Source organism: Elaeis guineensis, chromosome 1 (assembly GCF_000442705.2).
Source record: "Elaeis guineensis isolate ETL-2024a chromosome 1, EG11, whole genome shotgun sequence".
Classification (NCBI taxonomy): Eukaryota; Viridiplantae; Streptophyta; class Magnoliopsida; order Arecales; family Arecaceae; genus Elaeis; species Elaeis guineensis.
This window is the reverse complement of record NC_025993.2, coordinates 82,373,935-82,383,014: the sequence shown is the minus strand read 5'-3', so window position 1 is coordinate 82,383,014 and position 9,080 is coordinate 82,373,935. Positions and strand designations below refer to the sequence as shown.

Here is a 9,080-nt window from a genome sequence, read left to right as displayed (position 1 = left end):
ATACTAGCTGAATTTTAGATTTCAGTTTTGGATACATGTATATTAATTCATATCATAGATCCTGTATGGTGATTTTAGATTTGATCTATGCATGCATTGTAGATTAAATTATTTAATCTATATATGTTCCACTGTAAATTTTTAAACATGCATGCACAAAACCCACCATGCTTTCCTTCACAATCATGGGAGGGTCTCTACAGGCGGTAGACATGTAGTGTAAAACCTTTTTGCTAAGGGTCTCAAATAGTTGTCAGGCCTTATATTCATTTTTGAGCATGAATGTTCCACCACATGAAACATCAACCATCTGTTGATGTTTTTTCAATAGACCATCGTAAAAGCACTGGACTAGTTTTCACTTAGGTACGGCATAGTGTGGACATTTATATATTAGGTCTTTGAGTCTCTCTTAAGTCTCATGGAATATTTCTTCATCTATCTAGAAAAAATTAGTAATGACTTTTCTAATCTAATTTATTTTTTCTATGAGGAAGTACTTGAGAAATTCTCTCTGAAGTTGATCCCAAGTTGAAATGGTTACTGAATCTAAAGAGTTTAACCAATTCCTGATCTTGTCCTTAAGAAAAAATAGAAACTATTTTAACCTAAGGGCATCATCAGAGAAATTTTAGATTTTGACAGTGGAGCATATCTCAAGAAATTCATCCAAGGGTTTGTTGGGTCCTCATTACTAAGTCCATAGAAAGATGGTAGCATTTGAATAATGCTGGACTTGATTTCATATTGTACTGCTTCTACGGGAGGAGGCTGGATACATGGTGAGTAGCTATAGGTTGAAGGAGTAAAGCACTCCAATTGTCATGGTGGATCAGTTTCTTGGTTTGGATCCATGTTCATGGGTCTGTTGGCTCTAAGGGTTCTTTCGATTTCGAGATCTAAAGGCTTAATATCATGTTGCAATGAGTGACACTCGAGCATAAACCCTTACAATTTCTACCTTAGAGCAAACACGAGCAATTTTCAAATTTCTTTTAAAAGATTTTTTTTAAAGAGAGAAGAAGAAAAGGGGAAGAAAGAGAGACAAGTTCTAAAGAAAAGAGCTTATGGAGTCCTAAATCTAGAGATGATAGAAAAGAGTGCTTTTAATTAGATTAAAGTTTCAATAGCAAGCAAGTTATGCAATCTATCCTAACTAAGGGTTATCCTAGATCTAGACAACTCCTAACATTTCAAGGCCACCTTCAAGTACTTTAATTAAAAGACTAACCACTCAACAGGCCAGATAAGTATAAGATTGGTGGGGGTCCCCCCGTTGCTTTTCTTAGACACCAACAAAGTTGGTCAGACCAGCAAACAGAATCAATTAAAGATTCACCTTCTTTTGGGACCTTATCTCTGAACCACTTGCCTAGACATCAGTCAAAATGACTAACCCTATTTCGGTCTAACTCTTAGGGTTTCTTATCCTATTGAGCTCGAGAGTCCTTAGGGGCCAACGTCTAATTGATTTTAGATTAAAGACTTAGGTCTATGCAATATGAAGGGTGTGGTTTATGGGCCAAGAAAGAATGATGAAATCCTCACTTTATGTCGATTAGGGTTTGTGTCCTTAAAATATTTTATGAAAATATGCAATGCAAAAACAAAAGATGTCCAATACAAGTAAGAAGCTTTTAAGGTTTAGTTAATTTTTCTATTTTAGTTAAGTGCTATGTTGTGCATCTTTATTTTATTTTTATGTTATGTTATCTAAAGCAAGAAGAATAAAAGGTAGGTTTTAAATTAGGTTAATTAGAAGTGAAAGGATCTAGTGAATCTAGCTAAATAGAAAGTAAATTATACTAAGATTAAAAGATAAGTAGATAACCTACAAATAAAGAAGAAATCAAATCTACTATTAGAGCAGTAAATTTTTTTAAATTATAAAAAATAGTAAATCACTAGGCTATAAGAAGCAGAAAATATTTCTAAGCATGCAAATAAAATAATCTAGATAGAAAAAAAAATTAATTTTTTTGATTTTTTTATGAACTAACCATGCCAATGATCCCCGATAATGACATCAAAATTTGATCGCTATCATAGGCATCAAACATACATTACTAATTCAAAACTATTTAGATAGTAGTGAGTCAGGGTCGAATCCACAAGGATCAATAGGATTATATTCACTTTTAAGTAAAAATCTTAAGAATTTAAATTAGATTGTAAATAAGAAAGAATGAAAATTTGGTTAAAAGAAAGCAAAAATTCAAATTAAATGAAAATTACAATTAACAAGCAAGCAATTAAGAAAGGTGTCCCAAGATTTTAATTCGATTTCTTTTAAAATATAAGTTAATTCTTTATCATGTAATTATTAAAAGTATGATTGATCTCCGATCATAACTTATCTTGCTGAGTATAGATTGTAATACCTTGATCTATCCCTACATAGTCATTGATTATTCTAAGTATCAAATCATATAAATAAATAAAATATTCTATAATCAGATTTTGGTTATAGTCTATCTCACTGAGCATGAATTGCATCTTTAGATCATGATTCATCTCTACATAGCTATAGCCTATTCAAAGATCTAAATTATAATCCGAATTAAAAGTATAATTCTTGAAGTAATGAAAAAAAAAATTATTCATAAAGAAAAGTTATTAAAATCAAACTTAATTGCATAATAAATAAACTAAACTATAAATATTAAAAGAAAACTTGATCTACTCCTCTGGAGATAGAGTTTAGCCATATATGGTGTATACAAATATCATCTTCATGAAAAGAAAAAAGAGAAAAAAGAACCTTGGCAACCACCCTCTTTTTCTCTCTCAAAACCCCTTACAAAAGCTTTTAAAAAAAAAAAGAGAATAAAAAGTTAAAGATGGACACTCTCTGCTACATGTTTGCTACTACTCCCATCCTCTCTAAATTTTCCACAATTTTTTGATTTTATAAGTAAAAATTAGGCTCAATTTGAGTAAGAATCGAACTTTTAATCATTGTCAAACTCCTAGATCCCTGTCAACCATTGGATGTTAATCAAATGGTCCAAAAATGGCTCAAATCAGTCCTATAATAGGTTGGCAATGATTCTGGCGATCGGATCATTCACTGGATCAAATCTCGATCGTTGATCCATGCACAGGAAAGCTTTAGAACTCTTTGGTTAGTCAGAATCATCTTCAACTGTTGGATCTCGTCTGGGATCACTTGATGTCGTCCGATCGTGCAAATGAATCCCGCTTGCCCATGCACCGCGACTGTGGACTGATGAAAAAAAATTAATGGACCATGCTATCAAGCTTGTGGACAGAGCGGTCAGTCCATGATGCACCAAAAAGCTTAATGGGCTTGATTGGATTTGGGTTTGAGTCCAATTTAGCTTGATTTTGAGCCCAATTTGACTTGGATTTGAACATGCTTTTGTCTCTTAATTTGAGGTCTATTTTAAGTCCGATTTGCTCCAAATTTGAATTTTTCTAGCCCTTGAATTGAGCTCTTTCTATTGACAACCATCTTTTCGATAAAAGATAAATAGAAGCATTAATTTCTAAAAATAAATATAAATTAATTAATAAATTAATATTTTTATTAACATATTTATAGTACTTATCAGAAACCTTCAGGTTGTATCATATACACCTCTTCTTCCAGCTTTCCATTTAGAAAAATAATTTTCATATCCATTTGCTAGATTTCACAGTCCATATGTACTACTATTGCAAGCATAATTCGAATGGACTTCAGCATTGCCACAGAAGAAAATACCTCATCATAGTCAATACTATAACACTGACGATAATCTTTGACAACCAAATAGGTTTTATAGGTCTCCACCTTTTCGTCTGTGTCCCTCTTTCTTTTGAAGATCCACTTACATCCTATGAATTTTACTCCTTCATATGGGTCAACCAATGTCCATACATCGTTGACCTTCATGGACTCCATTTCGGACTTCATGGCTTCTAGCCATTTATCAGAGTCAGATCTCTGTATTGCATCTATGTAGGTGATCGAATCCTCATTGTTCTTATCGAGTTCAACAGGATCACCATCTCAGATCAAAAAATCATAGTATCTATCCAACTGATGCGGTATTCTATCGGATCTCCTCAAAGATGTCTCTATAATGGATTCTAGATTTGATTTGATCAAATCCAATTCTATGAGTTTACTCAATTGTATCAATTTTTTGTTCGATCGAACTTCATCAAGTTTAACCTTAGTGGCATAAGTTCCTTCCTCAAAGAACTTCTTTTCCAAAAAGACTGCCCTATTGCTAACGAACACCTTTTATTCATCCGCAAAATAAAAGTAATACCCCTTAGTCTCTTTCAGGTACCCTATAAAATTATATTTGTTAAACCTAGATCCAAGCTTGTTTGTTTTCAAACATTTGATATAAGTCCGACACTCAAACCCTAATGTGAGAGAGTATTGGTTTATGCCTTATCCACATCTCATGTGGTGTTTTATTTATAAACTTACTCAAAACTTAAATAAGTATATAATAAGCCAACTTGAGTGCATATCCCCAAAAAAAGATCGACAAACTTGCAAAATCCATCATAGATTGAACCATGTCTAACAGGGTCCACATACATCTGGCACTCATACTGAAGTAGTAATACCCACCTCTGGCACTCGTGTTCATGGGTCCACATGCATTAGTATGTATTAGACTTAGAACTTCACTGGCTTGTTCACCTTTTTCAGTAAAAGATGACTTGATTATTTTTTTAAAGAGACAAGACTCACAAGTTGGAAATGATTTACAATCACTGACTTCAAGGATTTCCTCTTAAGCCAATCTGTTTATTGTGTTCTTATTAACATAACCTAGCCTACAGTGCCAATGATAGATATCAGAGACATCATCAATTCTAGGATATTTACTGGACGTGTATACTACACTAACAGACTGTGACAATATATAAATTTTATTATTCAATTATCTATTTAACACAGTGACACCATTCATAATGATATTACAAACTTTTTTTTTATTAAAATCTCATAACCGTTCATGGCCAAAAGGCCTACAAAAATAATATTCAATAAAAATGAAGGACAAAAGTGATATTTACTAAGAATAATTATATTGGATTTGAATAGAAGCTGAACAATCCCTAACACTAGAATTGGAACTGGTCTTCTATCTCCAATATTAAAGAATCTCTCCCCTTCTTCAAATCTCCTACTGACTACAAATCCTGCAATGAATTGCATATATTAAAAGGGCTTCCGGTATCTAATATGCAGATAGTAGAATTATAAATTAAAAATTTATAAGGTGTTATCATATAATTATCTTATCCAGCAATAGCTTACTTCTTTCTCGACCTGTTCGGATCCAGGAAGGCAATATACTGAGGACAGTTTTTCTTCCAGTGCCCATGCTTCTTACAGTAGAAGCATTTTGTCTGACTTTGGTCGGACTTGAGTTTCTTAGTTTGACTGGATGCAGATGCCCCACCATGCTGCTGTATCTTCTTATTTTTCTTCTTCTTGTTCTTCTTCCCTTTCTTAAAGGATCGATGCCTAGAAAAAGACCCTCCCACAACATTCACCGACTCCTTATGGAACTGGTGATCTTTCTTAAAATTTTGCAGTAACCCCAGCAATCCATGGTAATTGACTGCAGGCTTTGTCATTCTATAATGAGTAAGGAATGGGAGGTAGGTTTAGGTAGAGAGTTCAAAATTACATCTTTCTCAAGCTGTTTATGCAAGAAAAATCCGAGCTTGCTTAGGCACTCAATCAACTCGATCATGTATAGTGCATGATCAATGACTAACATCCCTTCCCTCATTCGAGCATTAAAGATAGCACAACATATTTTGTGCCTTTCAACATCATCAGAAGTGTTAAAGGACTCATTTAACATTTGAAGCATGTCCTATGGCTGAGCATTCTCAAACTTGCAGTTGAACTCATCATTCATAGCCGCTGACATTATGCAATGCACTATGGTTCGATCATTGAGCCACTTCTGATAAGTGTCTCAGATCATATTTTGAGCGTTCGGAGCTGGCTCCTCAGGTATCGGATCTATCAGCACATACAAGATCTGTTCGTGCTCTAAGACTATCTTTAGTTTTCGATATCAGCTATTGAAATTGAGTCTCATCAGTTTATCACTATCTAATAGTGATCTGAGTGACAAAGATGTGTCCATAACTGCATAAAAAAAATTAAAAATTAAATTAGTATATAAATTGATTAAGCCTAAAGACATAGACTTTAGTCTAAAAGTTCTTTCATTATTTTATATAAATTGATAGCCTCTACCTCCAATTCAAGTAAGTACATCAATTTTTTAGCGGGTACTAGATTCCTCACAGGCTGCATATGGGTCCGAGTGTGGCTCGACCAACCTCTGTGCACCCATGGGCAGGTTCTTAAATAATTATTTCACTAAATAATTTTTAGTAACTAATTTTATCCCAGGCTCCTCTTCAGCAGATGTGTGGCGCCTCCACTGAAAGTTCTGATTAGGTCCAACCATTAACATGTCAAAATTCAATGCATCTGATAAATGAATAATCAAGCCCAAATATTGTTCAGCCAACCTAACCATCATTAGAAAAATACATCTGAATCAACATATTATGAATGATAATTCTGACAGCCAAATAAGCACCGGGCATATTGCACCTCCAATGATTATCTAAACTATTGGACACATTATCATCCAACTTAATGAGAGACTATGATCTAGTTATCATGATAACTATTTCATTTTTAGAGATCTAATAATTTTAGAGGATCTAGTTAGATGTATTAAGAGAAGAGAAAATACTGACTAGGTGATCATAATCCTCCCACTAACTTCATCAAGTCAGATCAAAGAAGACTAGATACAAACGAGTCTAGCCGATATGTCATAAATCCTCCCACTAGTTTCACCAAGTCATGAAGAGGACTACTGACAAGTCGAACTAGGGGCACCTAAATCAGTCATACTAATTTTCTAACAAGTATGGGTCGACTCTAATCATTAAATGATCCGATCAAAATATGATTCACCATATTAGCCAGATAAGTGAGATCGATAGGAGGGATATGCCATTAACTTGCTATAGACTCAATCTATATGAGTAGCTTCTAATTAATGACCACCAGTCAAGACTATTAAACTTACTTTAAACAACAACTAGTTAATCAGTTTCAATTCGATCAACTTATGGACTTAGGTTCAACCATGGAGCTATGATCGAGGTCCATCTTGGGCTAATCAAAGATATGGACATTGATCAACTATAACTATTGAGAATTGATCAAGACAAGAATTGATCCGATCAGAATTAACTGTTAATTAGATTTGATCAATTACTTAACATAGTCCATTATCCATGTGATTTTCAATCTTAGGTCCAACCCAGTTAAATGGACCTGACTTGAGCTAACCCATAAATTCATGATTTATGAAACAAGGCCTTACCTCTTTGATTCTCAAATTTAGATCACTTAATTCTCAATTAAGTTTGAGGCTAACATTGGATGAGGTTTGATATTTAAAAATAATTTTAAATTTTATAAAATATTTTATAAATTTTTATGCAATCAATTGTAAATTGATTTCAAATCTAACATACAATATATCAGATCTAAAATAAATTTTTAAGCTCTTTTCACTATTTATCTTCATGGATAATAATCGCGCAGTACCCCTACACGCCATAGGAGAACCCTATCGAATGGGAGGAGAGAGCCAGGAAACTCTACTTTTTCTATAATCGAACGACCATGGCAATCTACCCAATCTGACTATTATACTACTCAGAATTAAGGCTAATTATTTAGATCTAATCTAAAAAATTAAACTTCATATTGTAAAGCTACATGCATAATATACATATCATAAGAAGCGCGGCTCTAATACCACTGAAGGAAAACCACAGTGATTTCATACATGCATTTTAAAATTTTTTACAGCAGAATAAATTTAGATTAAATATTTTAATTTATAATGCAAGCATATGATTTGATCATAAAACACCCTACATAAGGATCTATGGCATGTATATATGCATGTAAAAATCTGAACAACTAAATCAGCATATCATGCATGAAAACTAGTTAACACAGTAGAACAAATCCACAATTATCAGGGTTCCGAACCCTATACTTGAGCACGGGTAGATGAACACCACAACCATAGATGAAGATCTGAAGGTCTCGCTGATTGCTGGTGTTGCTCCTAGATTGATTTTGATGATTACAAAGCAGATTGAAGGGATACAAATAATTTTAAAATGAAAAAGTCCTTATGCTCTTCAAGGGCAAAATTGTAATTTCACTAAAATCCTGATTTGATAGTACCATTTGGTAGAACAAATGATTTGAAATCTATTGGTGAAAATTTTATTGTGTTTGGACTTATATTTTTGAAGTTATGAAGGTTTGAAGTGCATGAGTCGACTCATGAGTCAACTCATGGCACTGTGAGCTGATTGGCACGCAAAAATTCTCCTTGGCACGCTAGTTTTCTGGCTTGGCACGACCTGTGAGTCGACTCATAAGTCGACCCACAAGGCATGAGTCGACTCATGAGTCGACCCCTGCTAATTTGAGCCAAGAATTTCCAGAAACGCATTCTCTGGTTTTTGCAACAGAGGTCGACTCATGAGTCGACCCCTAAAGCATGAGTCGACTCATGAGTCGACCCCTGCGACGGGAAATGTCAGCAACGGCTATTTTTTTGCCCGTTTTAATTGCCATTTATGCTTCCTAAAAATCCTCTAACGGCTCTTTATCTACCTAAATTATTTTCTCTTGCTTCTAATGCTACAAAATGCTTTAAATGGTGAAAGAAATTGCAGATTAAATAGCGGATCAAACGTGAAATCAAAAGAAGAGAAGAATAGAAGAAAGGATCCGAAATTTGCAAGAAAAAGCCTGAGATCAATGAAAAATCCAAAAAGAAAAAGAGAGAGGATCCACAATATACCAGAGAGATTGTGAAAGAGAAAAGCAAGATCTTTCAAGGAGAGAATTCTTCACGCCTATTGTTTCAACCTTGATCTAGAGATCGTTCAAAGCTTTCAAGAGATCTTCAATCAACAATCAACCTCTTCTCAAGCATTCAAGCGTTCATCCACTTTGAGAAAATCCGAAA

General features: G+C 34.0%; 1 non-coding gene across 1 annotated transcript; it reads left to right on the top strand.

Moving 5' to 3' along the window:
* Positions 1-368: 368 nt before the first annotated feature.
* On the top strand, positions 369-475 carry LOC114912799 (small nucleolar RNA R71). The gene has a single exon (XR_003798694.1). It is a non-coding gene; the product is annotated as a small nucleolar RNA R71 (small nucleolar RNA).
* Positions 476-9,080: the final 8,605 nt, after the last annotated feature.